Genomic DNA, 16,244 nt, shown 5'->3' on the forward strand with positions numbered 1-16,244 from the left:
AATGGTAGCGTAACTCCCATAGAAGCCTGCGTGTCGACGCGAGGCTTTAGTTTCCCGGCGCCCCCTGCGAACTGTGAGGCACAACAAACACGTGACGTTGCTTGTGACGTCACAGTGACGTACTTTTTGCGGGAAAATTGTTTTTCTACTTCTGAACGTAAAACAAGGCCAACAACGACGGAGGCAGAACGATGCTCGGGTAAGGCAGAAAAATGGACACCGTAACTGTTCAGCCAACTTTACTTGACATGGATTTCTACTGTCAAGTTTTACGTTCACTGATATGTTATGGCATCTTTAACCACCTTATCATAGCATCGTTCTGCCTCCGTCGTCGTTAGGCTAGTCTTTCGTCGCGCGTCATGTAAACGCATTCTGGGGCTCATTTCTTCGGGCACGTTTGTGAACAAAGGCCTTCAAGTGAATTCGGCAAGCACATGGATAGAATCGCATGGCTTGAGGCATTTCACTAAGGGCATAAATGAGTGAAGCTGTGCTGCATAGAAAGCCAGGCTTTATTAATTCACGATTACTTACATAGACGCTTCAAGTGTAGGAAAGCGACCACCGCTCATTCGTCACGGTCTTCATGAAATCCTCGTGATAACAAATTGACCTGAGCGTAGGCCTCCAAACGATACACGGTGAGATTATAAAAGGGTAAAAGATCTTGCTAACAAACAAAGTACATATCAGTGCCAAATAACAACAAAAACAAACGAACGGAATAACTAACGCTAGCGCTAGAACGCCAACCTGTAAGAGCTTAGGTAAGCAATTCAAATTGGGATTGCTAGTATTTAGAAGTTAATGCGTCTGAGAAGTGAAAATATCTACGATATAGCTTCGCTCCAATAAATCTCGCCCTGTTTACGATTCCATTATTTTACTCGCGCTTCATTTGCCACTGAGAGGAGTCAATGTGAGGTTACAAATTTACAACTTAAGCATTTCACATGTTCATGAGAGATATCCCATTGACAATAGGAACATCACTGTGATAACAGCTAAAGCACGTTCAGCGAACGTTGGTGCGGTAATACGACGCAGTAAGCAAAACACGCAGCAAAGGGAGCGGAACGGAAGGCTTTGAGCAATGCGACAAGCGTCTTGGGGGCAATAAAATCTCACCTCCACCGTTCAATTAAACCATGCAGCGATACGCCGCTCATGCAGACGTGTATCCGTAAAACAAGCCACCACTTTTGCGACGTGCCTGGGAGGCCGAGCCGACGAGCTGTGACGCAGGCACTATAGCAGCATTGTCCCATCGTCCGCAAATGCACACATGCGGCGGCAATCAGTTTCTCATCGAGCACACACAGTCTTCGCCTTGCTGTAAAGCTCTACCACAACCAGCAGAATGAAATACTGACTGTTTGGTACAGATAACCCACTATGTACGCAGCACGCAACGATGAATGTTGAACCGGGGCCGATGACGCGCCCGTTCCGCGGATGAAAAAAGCTTTGGTGTGAGCCATTTCTGAACTTTGGGCAACTACGCAGCGGATAATAAGTGGCCGAGAGAGGCCGTTAGAAACAAGTTAAAATATTATTAAAAATGTGACACGTTTTTTCTTACGCAAGAAGCAAAAAGTGCATTCATTCCTGAGCGCGAATATTATGTCTATTTTCTAGTTCTTTGGAGTTCTGGCAGATCTTATTTTCTGTGCGCTAGTAATTTGCCTCACAGTTCGCAGGAGCCCTCACCATCGAGTTGATGCCGCTGGCAGTAGGCGGCTGCACGCGTTTTCTTCCAAGTTGCGCGACCAGTTGTACATTGACCTTGCCCAAACCCCCAAGATGAAAAAGGGGGAAACAGCGAAGAAAGCCTGCGGAGTCGGACGAGAAATCAGGATCGGGATCTGGGTTCGAGAGTAAGCGCTAGCAAAACACAAAAATGGCAACTATATTACGTCACATCCGCCAGAATACAAACGATTCCTCCTCGCCTACCTCCTTTCTTTTCGCGCATGCGCAGTTTATTAAGATCGCGCGGTGGCGACCGGCAGGTGGGCCGAAGAGCTACCGAGTGCAGAACTACAACTTTTGGCCAAAGGTAAACGTTGTTCTACAGTAAATAATGTCCTAAGATTGAATATTGTGACTATAAATTGCAAAAAGAGAGAGAAACAGCATGTCAGTGTGAGATTTATCCAATATAAGCGATGGCTCTTTCTCCTATTGGCTTAGTTTTGAGCAGCACAAATACCAATATTTCGCACTTAATAGGCAAAATTTGAAATAAAAAAACATTATGAAAATATTTATGGTTGTGCAATCACTTAAGGAATATTTTAGTGGCATTTCGGGAAACAGAAACCATTTATTGGCAACGTCTGCTTTTGCGCTTTCGCTACTATGGCTTTCGCGGTCTATGTACGCACCTTCAGATGATGATGATGACGAAAAAGAAACATCACCGTAACGCCACTCCACGTACCCGAGAAAACCCGACTGTCCCGCAACAAGTAGCACACCGGCCCATGATTCCTAGCGCGCCCATGGTGGCTGAACTGCAGCGCCCTCAGCTTTCCCTCTAGGTAGTGTAAGGAACTCTAATTTGCTGGGGAAGATGGACGAATGGATGAGGAACGCGTTCTGATAACAAAAGAGAGGTTAGAGGATTGGCGGAAAAAGTCAAGAGAATAAAGAGAGGAAAAAAAAAGGGAGGGGGGCAGATACGCATAGAGAAAGAGATCGGTAAGAGCGGACACTCCCATAGGGCCCAGCGGCCCATTTGACTGTAGTGCGCCAAGCGGCCGGCGGCAACTACTTCCGGTCTTGTTGAAAAGGCGCGTGATTTGAATGCTAGCATGCGCTGCGCCCTTCCCTGCCCTTTTGGCGCATTATTTTGGTTTTACTCGGTCTGCTAGTGTTTCTATTTATGTTCAGCATGCATAACATGAAAAATAATTCCCAGTTCTCTAAACTGGCCATCAACGCGGCTGCGCCACAGCCTTTGCAAAACAGTATTGCAGAAAAGACACCAAGTGCTTTGTGAAATGAACATTTATTTTGCTGCATATAAAACACACGAGACGCAACAGATGTAGACGGATGCATTGACAAAACTTGGCACACATTAGGCGATGTGCAAAATACAGTAAAATAAAAATACACAAGGCGAGAAACAGCACTTAGGTAGAGACAAAAAATAGCATAACGTTGATTTCCGAATGATGGCAAATGATATGTAGCAAAACAGGCATATACATAAACACAGATCCCAGTCGCGGCTACCTTAGCAAGGGTAACTTGTATTGTTCAGGGCAGAATGAAGTACTGACGCTTGGGGGAAAGCCACACCGTTCACTTGTCGCATCTGCCGTGCTTCGGCTGTAGCCCGTGGGTCCATTCGGTGCTGTTGGAAAAGGAATGAACATGATGCAGAAGGTTGCAATGAAATGTAAGGCCACTGCACCGCGCACACCTCTGTGCATGTGGGTGCGTACTGAAGACTTTATGAGCAGCAGTTATGGTCCAGAACAGAAAAGCTGTGATTCGTAAAATTGATACAAAAGCTACTCTTTCAACGTAGAGGTCAGGAAATGCATTTCTACAGTGAGTGAAATAACAGCCACTAAACTAACAATATTCCTCAAGAACACTGAACAGCTGAAGCAATGAAGCTTGCTGCATAATAAAACATTTCTCACTTTAACGTTGTCCCGTTAAATGCAACGCGACACCACGCAAAACTAGCCGCTCGCAAAACCGCGGCCGGCGGGCACACCATGTTGGCTTGCCCTTCATACGCGACTTTGTGAAGCGCGGACCACCGTGCTGAGCTAAACTGCCCGAAATGCCCCGCAGTTTGACAAGAATGAAACATTTCACACCTTGCGGTTGCCCTGTTAAACGCGACACCACGCAAAACTAGCCGTTCGCAAAATCGCGATGTCACGTCACCGCGGCGGTCAGCACGCCTTGTCATGCCTGTTAGCTTGCCCTTCACGCGCGACTTTGTGAAGCTCAGTCGCCGCCGTACTGAGTTAAACTGCCTGAAATACTGCACAGTTTGACAAGAAAGTCAAAAAGTCAAGAATGAAACGTTTCTCAATTTACCGTTGCTCTGCTAAACGCGACACTTAGCAAAACTAGCCGTTCGGCAAACTGCGTCAGCATGGCCGCACCGGCCGGCGAACACGCCATTTTGGCGCAACGGCGTGCCTTGGTGCCTTCACATGCCACTTTGTTAAGCGTGACGAGCTAAACTGTTGGAAATGAAGCTGTTTCCCGGGAACACAACATATTACACCTCGCCGTGGTTGGGAAAGGCCAGAGTTACGGCGTAACGAACTGCGAAACTTCTTGGCACCGGCTGGCATGGTAAGCGTAAACTGCTTGAAATGAAGCGTAGTTAATCAAAAACCGTTGCTCACCTTGCCGCCGTTCCAAACCGCTGTCGTTCCGCGCAGCAGCCCACGAGAGGTCTGCGCCGCACAAACGCGGCGAGGCACGAGCTCACAGCCGCTCCCTTCGACAACTTCTTGTCGTCTGCTCCGGCGGGCTACCGCTGCAGCGAGTGCCGTCGCGCGCGCGTCCGCGCATGCGCACGTTGGTGCCGCCATCCATTAATCGGCGGCAGCGCAAAAAATCTCGCGTCATTTCCTGGGGCCAGTTTTCACCGAGTGACCGCTCTTTACCAATCTCTTTCTCTATGAGATACGGGCGAATTAGAAGCTAAAAATGAGGAAGAGATAAATATATTTCTTTTAATTTTTTGGCTATGCGGCGCAAGCTGCCGTCCGATACGAAGGGCAGAGCCACTATCATTCATCCATGGGGACGGTTGGGGACATCCAGAAAGCTAGGGACCAAACAGCACTAGGTTTGAATGAACTAGGGAAGGCATAGGGACGGTTTGGAGTTGGGTTTGGCTGTATGTAAATCGTCAGCCAAACTCAACTCCAAGCCCTCCCTATGCCTTCCCTAGTTGAATCAAACCTAGTGCTGTTTGGTTTCTAGCTTTCTGGATGTCCCCAACCGTCCCCAACCACTGTACCCAACCAAGGTTTGTTGTATGCGTTGTGCACGTGTACCTTCTCTGCGCGCGAACTTTAGTTTGTTGCAGCCCACAGCGTCCATCATCCGCCATGGCATTACGAAGCGTCTCTGCGGTTAATTCCATCTGTAGAGACCTGCACATTTAGCTTCGAAGGCTACGCCGTGCGGCGCGCCTTGATCTGCGGCGCGCAGACTTTGCGATTGTATACGTCGGCGGCAACGACCTGTGCAACCCGGATTTCAGACCGCAAGATATTTGCGAGATCATTAAGGTACGTGATCTTACAAATCGTCGACGCTTTTTAATTGCAGTAATAAAGTCTCATTTATCATTTCACATCCTTGGCCCTCGTCCTGCAGCTTCTGGGTGGCGTGGGCATTGTTTTTGTCACGAACATTTTGCCACGCTGCTTCGGAGCAGACAATGAAGCAAGCCGCCGCTGGCTCAACGGCCGTCGATTACTCAACAAAAAGATCAAGAGGACTTTTCAGCTGATGAACCATGTTGTGATACTGAACCCGGAAGTGAGTATGCATGCTGTTTTGTGCAACGTTTGATCTCATGTGTGTCTTGATCTACGCATTACCAGCGAACAGAGCACAGAAGAAGCAAGCAGAATTGAGACCATATACTATGATCTGAGGGCTGATTTGCAGCAACATTTATTCATTGTACGTATAATCTATAAACGCGTTCTATATATCTATATCTATAATCTATATAAACGGTCTAGCAGAAATTTAGCGCCTGCATTTGGCCATGAACTGGCGAGCTCTTTCGGTAAAAAATAGTCTACTAGCATAATATTCGCCCTCTCTCCCCATTTCGATAATCTCAGCTTGGCTGTGTCAATTTACCTAATTTTTTTTTTGTTCACATGCCTAACATGCTCTAGCAAGTGTGAGGAGGCTGTATTAGAAACTGGGGTGACAATAGAACAGCATTATTTCAACATCATTTTACCATAGTAAATGACCAATTCGAAAATAGAGCTCATGATGGAAAACACTTCATAACAAAATGCAGCACATTTTTGCTTCGAAAGTAACGGGGTCAGAGACATGAACAACAATGTCTTGAAAAACACGACAATACAAAATAGCACATGACTGACAGTGCTGATTAATAAAAAGCAGTGGTTCTTTCCAAGGAACACTTGAAACTTGGGTAATCATGTGGAATGTGCAGCTCAGTTGTGCTCGAGGTAGGGTAAAACGGTGCCCGCTGTAAGCAATTTTATGGAAGAGGCAAATAAGTGCTGTTCTGTGAGATTCTAAGGACAAGAGGAACGGCAGTCTCTTAATCTTAGTAAAATTTCAGCTGTCATCTTGATCAATGAAACAAGCTGCAGCACTTTTTATGTGCTCTATGGAGTCAAGTAAGTAGTGTTGATGAAGGACAATGAAAGATGCATATTCAAGTTAAGGCAGAACAAACATTTGATAGGCAAGCTGCTGGGTGGAAGTGAGGTGATATTTTATATAGATGGACGGTTGTCTTTAGCAAAAGCTTTTTCTGTATTGGCTTTTCGTGAAAGAAAACAAAATTAACGCTAGGCACTTGTATGATGACACAACAGTGCCTGGACTTATGCAGTTAATAAGTAAAGAGAATCGGATTCTTTGTGACTAAATGACATTATCAGGCTTTTATAGCGTAAGGGGATTTTTCATAATGAACACCAGCTAGTACTGATCTTCCTGAAAAGCATTGTTGTCAATAGACAGGATTTTTCTATAAATAATGTAATACTCGGCAAATAGTCCGATGGCTGAGGCAATATTTAATGGCACGACATTTATGCAGGAATGGATTTGCTGCTCCATTCTGCTCCAAACTGCTTTCCTTGCTCCATCCTATTCGAAAATACAATATTGCACCATAACTTCTCCAAACTGGCTGCCTTGGTGTTTTGCCATTAAATTTAGCAGAACATGGGAGTCAGGCAGGTTCCTTATTCCGTCTTTCAGGCATTCTCCAACAAAGCCCAACAGCAGTTGACAATTCCAGATTACAAGGAATTGATTTCCATAATTGTGAACAATAAATTTCACTCAGAGTGTGGCTTCTCTGTTCGACACCAGAGTTCAATCTCTCCTGTCTCTTGCGTCGATCTGCTCTCCTCGATTTTGCCCTCTCCCTTGAAGTTTTTTTCACCTGATTGTTGGAAGATCCTTTTTCTTCGTTGTTTTCTTTTTCCAAATTTCTGAACGCCACAGTCGTGGTGGCTTCTTTGACCCCAGACCCCAATGGCCGTTACAGCCGTAAGTCATAGCTTCGAAGCACAGACTGAGGTCAGTTTGGAGTACACCCCTCCATAGAGTGGCATGCCTCTCTTCCAGCCTGTGTTTCATTTGCTTCTTACCGCCTTTCAGGCACTAGTCTTCCGGTCCCCATTACTGTTCTTCATCCCTCGTTTTGGGGATGTCTTTCGTCCATCACCACTTGTTAGGACGCAGAGCTCACACATAAATACGTAAAAAGACTACTGTTTGTTCTTTTAGTATTCGGTGCAAAACACATCATACACGACAATGGACTTTTGTCAAACGATGGGCCATTAATGCTGCCTACAGGAAAATATGATTCGATCCAATTCAATTAAGCAAATGTCAGAAGTGCAGCAGGTTGGTTGCATGTCAAGAGTTGCATGTCCATGCTATAAGGACTGTCTTAGTTCAAGCAATGGCAGCACACTGGTACCACAGTTATAAGTGTTCTTGCAATGGTAATACGAATAAAATTTTCATAAACTAAGAGATACACGAAGCATGATAAATATTTTTTTCGCGAGGAAATTTGAAACGAGAAACTAGTTTTTCTTTAGTTCCCCACTTCTTTCTATTCGCCACAATTCCTACCAGAGCTTGTTGCACCAACTTTCCAATATCTGTATACTAACACGCCTAGTGCATTTCGATGGAGCGGTCTTGATGCTGCACAAGTGATTGGAGGGAATTTCAAAAAATGTTATTTTTTTTGCCTCCCTAGTCTCCTAGCCTTTACCTCCTAGCCTTTTGAGTCACTGGTAGTAAGAGAAGCGAGAAAAGCAAACACTACAAACTACCACGAGATGTCGGCCAACTTGTCCAGCTACAAAGATCTACATGAGTTGTTCTGATGCTTCTGCTGCTAAAGCAAGAAGGTATTTCACCACTGAGCCTCTCTATTAACAACCATCTCAAGCCTACAAAAACGTAGTTGAAGCATTATGGGGTTGGCACCTTGAAGGTGCCAATTGCTACAAATGTTCTCACAAGTGTTGCAAAGCCATACAGGGCCTAATTCCAGTGTGTTGAAATTAAGGAAGCCCCAGCGTCTCTCAAGTGAAAGCATGAGGATGTACTGCCAAAAAGCAGTGAAGTAAACAAGCTAAAAGAGGAAAAGGCTGCTCTTTAGTTTTATCTATCCACCCTGAATGCACTACTGACAAATTCCCAGGAATTTTATAGGCACAAGCATAGGATGAAACAGGATATGCACAAGATAGGGAGCAGAAATATACTGCTCAATGATGTGAACTCCAAGCTAGTGGGAGTGCTTCAATGCATCAATGTGCTACACTCCACATTTGAATCAATGAAACCAAAATAGTCGAAAACTTTTAGTCAAACTTGATATTCAGTATTGTAGTGAAGCAAGCATTCTGTTTGCTGCTAGTCTGTTCTAAATTGTTGTTTAGGTCAGCTGTATTATTTTAATCTTCTGTACATGGTTTGGGCTGTTTGTCCTGACTCGACAGGGAGGCATGCATAGCCAGCGAAGCACTGAATGTTGAATTAAAATTCACCAAATGAAATTCCTATGTATTTCAGGGATAAAAAAATGCAGTTAATAAAAATGTTTGGCCCTATAAAACATGTTCCAATACATAATTGTTCAAAAATTCTCTTTTTATTGCTCCAAAGCTGCTCCATAATAGCATCATTACTGCCCCCTGGGCTACTCCAAAATGCTCGAGCGTGCTTCCAGCCCTTATTTTGCAGACCAAAAATAATAACGGGCCTATTATACTACCTTGTAGTATGTTAGGTGTTGTACTGTTTAAATAGGATCAATTATTGACAAAAGTGATGATGATGATTGACAAAAGTGAGCTGCTTACAAATTGAGAAAAAGTTTCTTATTCAAGCAATTGCTAAGGAATCATGGCCCAAAGATGATAGGTCAGCTATCAGACAACAATGTGGAAATGGAATGAAGGCTTTAGTATAGTCGAGGAATACATAGTTATTTTGAGGAGTCTTGTCTTCTGTGTAGCAGTAAGGCCCAGAGTTGCGTGGCTCATGATAGTATAGTTTTCTAAATCCGTGCTGTATTGGAAAGAAGGAACCTTCAGAAGCCTCCTAAAAATTGTGCCATGTTAGATGCAATGACGTGTTCGAGAAGTTTCATGACACATGCCAGTGATAGCAATGAAAAGCCGTTCACACAATTACCAACATGCCCATTCTTGTTTTTTTAAACAGTCAGTGGTGGTCATCAATGGTGTCTGGAGCATTTCACGTGGAATGACTGTTTCAGTACAGATGGTAGTGATAATTGCTCGCACAATTGTGAGCTTTTGAAAATGCAATGATTTTTGTCGCTTGGTGATCCAGAGCTCGATGAAGTGTCTTGTTCAAAAAAAAAGTAAAACTCAGCAACACCTGTATCCTCAAACTCCTGTCATATGCTGTGGTTGCTGAAATTCGGTGTCATTTGCAACTTGGGCTTGACATTGTTGATCTGCACAAGAAATAGTTAAAAGAAAACTTTTTGAATTCTTTGGAGAGGCATGCATGTCTTGGAACAAAATTTCACAATTTTCCTCCCTATCGTTGAGCAAATCTGCAAAAACATCACAAGATTCTAGCAATAGTTGTAAAGTGGTCCTGTGGACTTGCTCTTATTTGGTGCTGCCAGAGTTGTAATCTCACCTGAAAGGCACAAACATCCTTGCCTATTTTTTTCCTGAAGTTCTGCATTCAAGATGTTCAGAGGATCACATAACTATGTGAGAAATACAAGGGGAACAAAGCCACTTCTTATCTTACACCTAGTTTTCTCCTCAAGAAGGGGTTAGTTTCCTTTCTGAGGTACAAAAAATCTCTTCAGCACTTTTCCGCCAGCCATCCACAAGTCGCATCTCTGCTACTCCTGGATGATTTCCCAGTATTAGTATATTCTACCTCTTATTGCACAGATAGAAAGAGATTGTGATTGTGAACTCCCAATGGAGTGCACTGCACCAAATACAACGTCCATGACAGATTTTATGCTCAGTGACTTGCTGCATAGTACTTCTTGGTGGAAGGTGCAATGCACTGTAAAACACTATCTGTTGACACTGAAACCTTCGTTCTCAAATGTCCCACAAGGCTGCTCCTGGTTTCAACCTTAAAGGCTATCTGTCATTTGCAACACACACCATCCCTTCCTAGTGCTAACTGGTGTGTTGAACAACCCTTTCAAGAATATTAATGTCTTTTGCTGTAGTCGTACCTTTTATTGGGATAAAGTTTAGTAGTTCTCCTGTCACCTTGAGATCTTTGCACTCCTAATGAAAATGGCACACCAGGTGTAATCTCGAATGTCAATGTTTGTTGGCGAAAGAAGAAAATGCTTCAAAGTCCTCACACTGGTTCATCAAGGCATCCTCAATGTTGTGACTCAGTAATTTTTTACACAACCTCAAACAGGCAGCTTTTCACTGTAATACCTATCAGCAAAACACTTTCCAGATTTGACAGATATGGGAATTGATGCTTACTGTCACGATTTCTTAAGGTTCTTTGGCTAGATTTTGGAAAAATTCCTACTGCTTTTCAAGTAACGCTTTCAGTTGAGGCATATTTTCATTAGTGATATTTATTTATGATTTCTTACAGGGCCCAAAAAGACAGTGAGTGAGGAGGACAAAAAATGACATATGTACAAAAAATAAACAGTTAATACATGAAATACAAAGCACAAATGAACAGAAAGTATTGTGCATTACAAAACTTAAGGGTGCAAATTTTACATAGATTAAAGGTGCTTAGTAGCGGCATGAATGCAAAATATGGTAAGTACATGTCTAGAAAAAAAAAGGTAGTGGTCTTATTACTAATGTCAGTCATTGAAAAATTAAAGCGCACAAGAAACCAAAATAAAATTCCATAACAATGAAAAAAAAAAAATCGTGAACTGCAGAACAAAGATAAAGAATTGTTAAGATATCGCTACCCCGTCGGGGTGGTGCAGTGGTTACAGCGCTCGACTAGTGTTCCCAAGAATGCGGGATCGAATCCCAGCCTCGCCAGTCGCCTTTCGGTGGAGGTGAAGAGCAGGGTGCCCGTCTGCTGTGTGATGTCAGTGCACGTTAAGGAACCCCAGGAGGTCAAAATTCCGGAGTTCTCCACTACGGCTTCTCTCATAGCCTGAGTTGCTTTGGGACGTTAAAACCCCTCAAACCAAACCAAACCTGATATCGCAGGAGAAAATGTTTGCCTAGCTAGTCATGGAATGATTAATGGTTGCACATACACGCAATAATGGCAGGACGATCATTCCAAACTACAGCACATGGAAGTGCGGATGAATGAAAAGCTTGAGTTCTTCCGTGAGTGTGTTTTATGCTGCACTCGTTATGTAGGCAATGTGAAATGCATGAAACAGCTTCCAGAGGTAATGGAGGTGGCCTGGTGCTGTAAGAATATTTATGAAGTAACCATAAAAGAGCGATGGAGCAATGAATGTCTAATGGCTGAAGGCAGGTATCATGCTTGATCTGTGTTAACCTGCATAGCAACTGTAGTGTCATGGAGTACTTGTGTGTCGTGAGACAAGCAGCTCTATTTTGGATGGATTCTAGTGTGTTAATTAAGTAGCTTTGATATGGATCTATGCGGGTGATGCAAATTCTAGTTGTGGCTGTACGAATGCTAGGCATGCCTGTTTTCTTATGCTGTTAAAAGAGGTATGCAAGTTTCGATGCAGATACTCGAGTGATGTGGAAGCTTTCGCACAAATGGCATGAATGTGCGTGGGCCATGAAATATTGTGCATCAGATGAAGCCCGAGACACTGTGATGCTCTCTGTGAGGTACGAAAATTTATGATTAATACACTTGTGGCTTAAAATCTTGCATTTAGTAGAGTTAATATTCGTTTTTCATTTATTGCACCAGTCTCAGATTAGGTTCAGGTCAAGGTGATCAACTATGAATGCGGTCATCTGCGAAAAATTGAAGGGAAGATAAATCCAGTAGATAAATCATTTACAAATATTGAAAACAATAAAGGACCAAGAACACTGCCTTGAGGCATACCAGGTGCTGCATCACAGAGTGAAGAGGTGAAACTGCTGTCGAAAGTAAGAAAGGTGTGAAGCCATGTCAGTGTTAAAGAATCTAGACAAAGAGCATCTAATTTAAAAACAAAAGGGAGTGTGCAACACGGTTGAAAGCATTAGGAAAATATTGAAAAATGCACTTTGTTTGTAGGTTGCCGTATATGTTGAAATGCAAGTCAGTCGTAATTACAAATAGTTAACCAAATTTCTCAGGATGGCAGGACATGAAATGGTATTGTATATTGTGCTCCTTTGGCGGATAAAAAACTTTGGTTTGCTCTGCAATTCACTAAAGAAATACGACTGTTCCATTTGCGGCTGAAATCTAATTTTTATTTTCAACTTTATGCTTTGTTCATGTCTTCAACAGCGACCTTCCAACACTAAGCTTTCAGAGCATAAAGGCAATATTTTTACTGTATTTTACTGACTTTAAAAAAACATTAAAATATATATTTTAAATGTGCAACGCAAATTAGGGCATGCAATCCTTAAGTAGCATTTGGCGTGGCGACGCATCCTAATGCAGCTTTCCGAAGAGTATCACAAAGAATGACTTAGAAGCAGACAAAAAATTATTTCAAATCATCCCACAACAAGGAAAGGCAGGGGCCAGCTTAATTTTGTCTTCATCCTGGAAGCCCTAATGTTTGCCTGGAATTCCTAATCTCTGCTTGCAATAATTTGTAGATGTAAGCACGAATATTTTCAAACTTGTAGCCTTTCTCACATTGCATATTGTGGTAATTGCAGCGGTAGTTTTTCAGTCTATACCTAAGGGTAAGAATGAGGTTTTTGAAATGAAGGAGGAATAAGAACAAAGTTTTCAGCATGCTGCTGGCAATCAGGAAGGCCACACCTTGAAGGGAAAGAAATATGTGGCAGATGGAAATCCTTGCTTCCTCATTCAATACAGAAACAAGGACTTGGAAAGGGCTGCAGGCACTGCATGCTACCCCACATGACAAAAAAAAAAGACCTTACAGTCTGCTCACAGAGGCATACTCTGTGTGTAATGCGATTTGTGCCCTTAATGCCTTGAGAACTTGCTTTAGTTGCGAATCCCATTTTCTTCACAGCACTGAAAAAACATAATGCGATTGTTAATGCAGTGCCCCACAAGGCAAGTAATGGGCTAATTCACGGATTTAGTTCACCGTCGGCTACTGGGAACTGCATTTTCCATGCCCTTTATTGTCACCTCAGCGGGTTCTCCTCATACAAGATAAAAGTTAATCAGTGACTCACAGTGATCTGGATAGGGACAAGGCAGGATTTTACTGCCCTTCAGTTCTCACACCAAATTATAGCTACCTGCTGACACAGAGCAACAGGTAGCTGTGAGCGAGATCGCCTGGAAAGAGATAGACGCAATTAAAGATCAGTTTAGTGTTGTTAGGCTAAATGTGAATTAGGTTCTCTAACACTTCACATTTTCACTTTATTTTCAGGGCGCAAATATTAGCATACTGTCTTACTTTTCTGAAAGACCACTCTTTATAGTTATGTTGCTGCTACACGTATACTAAGCCATACAAACATATCCGCATGGCCTAGGTATAATATGTGTGCCTGACTCAGGATTCAGTGGTCCCATTCGCACCTCAAAGGAGCTACACAAATTGGCTGCTGCTGCCAACTTGGCCATGTCATTTCGTCTCATGACATCACATAGCCCTTGAAACGGTCAGTGGCCAGCCATGTCACCTGCCAGCTTCCACTTTCCACAAGCATGCTCGTGAGAAGGCCAGACAAACAGACATTGGAGAAATGCTGAAGTGGGATTCTTATGGGCGGCTGTTTAAATAAAAACATTCAACGGAACATTCGTTGATGACTCAGCTTCTCTTCAATGAAAAGATGGCTTAGACAGAGTTTTTGAAATGGTACGAATTATACCATTGTCATTTATTGTGAAGAGAGGAAATTTAGACTTTGATGCAAAATAGAAGGGGTTCTCTATCTTTCTTCTATATGCACTTTTGAATACAGTTAATGTTAATCCTGACTGCGCTTACATTAACGGGGTCCTACCTTTTTGTTTCCATGAAGTGACTGTCATTCCTGGCAATATGTTTTTGGTTGATCTCAGTTTAGAAACAAAGTTGGTGGTGAAGCTGAATCATGAGCTGACTTGTGAAGCCAACACATAATTCTGGAACAAAGGCTGGAATTTGAGGACCCAGCTCAACACATTCCTTCCCTCTGCAAGCCACATACTTGAGACTTTTATTATACCTTTCCAATAAATAGTCACTAGGCATCGTCATATTGTTCACTTGACTGCTTTTTGCACTTGGCACTAGCACAGTGGACGCTGCAGTGGAACTGGTTTTTCAGCAGCCTAGACACGAGAAGTGAACAATATGGTGATGACCATACATGCTTTCTAATTTGTCTCAATCTGCCTTGGTTCTGAAGAAAGTGTTTTTTTTTTTCAGCATCGCTTCCTGGATTCATCAAAAGCGCCCAAGAGACACTTTTTTGCTGACGACGGTTACCATCTGTCAGCTGGTGAGGGTATTCGGGAGGTGGCCGAGATCGTTGTCAGGGCCTTGGCTAAAGTGTACGGAGCAGGCATCCTTGGACCTTTCTCTAGAGCACCAGCCAGGCACATCATTTTTCGGTGCAGTCTCTGCGGTTCGAAGGGCCACGAGTACGGGGAGTGCTATGAGTACTGCAGGCTGTAGGACCTGCACTGTAACCTACAGGACTCATAGCAGTGGGTATTGCCGTGAAAGTGAGACCTGGGCCCGCATTCCAAGTTTACGTCGTTATCAAAGTGTCGCTATCTCATGTGACCTCGAGTCATCTGATTGGTGGAAACACCGGAACATTATCTTCCAGTTTCGTGGTGGCAGCACCCGGTTCTGGCATTTCCACCAATCAGATGACTCGAGGTCACGTGAGATAGCAACACTTCGATAACAACGCAAACTCGGAATATGGGCCCTGTTCGGTTTGATGCATGAGCTGTGCCCGCTGCTTGAAGACTGGGTACATCACCTGTGATCCTTTAATGTGCACTGACATGATAAATGGATGCCTTGTGCATGGCCTTAATTGAAACGCAGCTGCCGTGGATGCGATTGAAGGCATGACTTCAAAATCATCACTTAAGCACCTTAACCGCTGAGTGGTTCCTGTTATTTATTCATTTTATTTATTTAGAATACTGCCAACCCCAAAGGGGTCATTACAGGAGTGGGTTCACAAATGAGGGCAATAGGAGAAAATGAAGAAGTACGAAATGAATGAATGAATGAATGAAGAAGTACGAAAGTTACAGAACCAGCGCAAATAGTGGCTGCAACAATTTATGGGTCTAGATGGTGTACAGTTTGCTTCAGCAAAAAAGAAAAAAAAACACAATAACAAGCCAAATTCTTTTTTTTTTCCTATTCATGGTCAACGAAGAAAGGCCAGGAGCCTTGAAATATCAACCACAGCATGCTAACTGTGCTAACACAGCCTCAAGAGAAAATGAAGTATCAGAACGAGAAGCATGGTGGGATCGGTAAACTAAACAGTGCTACTACTTGATTTGAGTCATTTCTGCACTACCTGAAACATATGGCAGTACAGATGCATAGCACCACCTGTTCATAATTGGCAATACCCAATTAGAGCCATTGCATTGTTAAGGGGATTATGGCACTGTATGTACTGACACCGCAACTTGTAACCATATTAGGCCACAGTCAGTGCAAACCGTGCAGAAGCATAGCGAACAAGTGTCACATCCTAGCTTCCACGGTTGTTTAGTCATCTCTGAATTTCTCATTTTGGACGCCTTTCTCTACAGCATGCAATTTTATTTATGTGAGGCATTCAGTGGTTTCACATTTGTCCATGACTGAAGCATTAACCAGCAAGTTGCAAGGTGTAGTCATGAACTGATAACAGTTTCAATTT

The 16,244-nt window shown here is 43.3% G+C and overlaps 1 long non-coding RNA gene across 2 annotated transcripts; it reads left to right on the plus strand.

Annotated features, from left to right (window-relative positions):
* The first annotated feature begins 5,101 nt into the window (after positions 1 to 5,101).
* LOC146175295 (uncharacterized) lies at positions 5,102 to 15,080 on the plus strand. 2 transcript variants are annotated; one of them, XR_014701926.1, is made up of 3 exons: positions 5,102 to 5,285; positions 5,374 to 5,538; positions 14,771 to 15,080. It is a non-coding gene; the product is annotated as an uncharacterized LOC146175295 (long non-coding RNA). The 2 variants fall into 2 exon arrangements; XR_014701927.1 differs by lacking the exon at positions 14,771 to 15,080 and adding an exon at positions 10,885 to 11,054.
* The last annotated feature ends 1,164 nt before the right edge of the window (positions 15,081 to 16,244 follow it).

The sequence above is a fragment of the Amblyomma maculatum genome, chromosome 11, assembly GCF_055883805.1.
Source record: "Amblyomma maculatum isolate TAMU_Amacu chromosome 11, ASM5588380v1, whole genome shotgun sequence".
In the NCBI taxonomy this organism is placed as follows: domain Eukaryota; kingdom Metazoa; phylum Arthropoda; class Arachnida; order Ixodida; family Ixodidae; genus Amblyomma; species Amblyomma maculatum.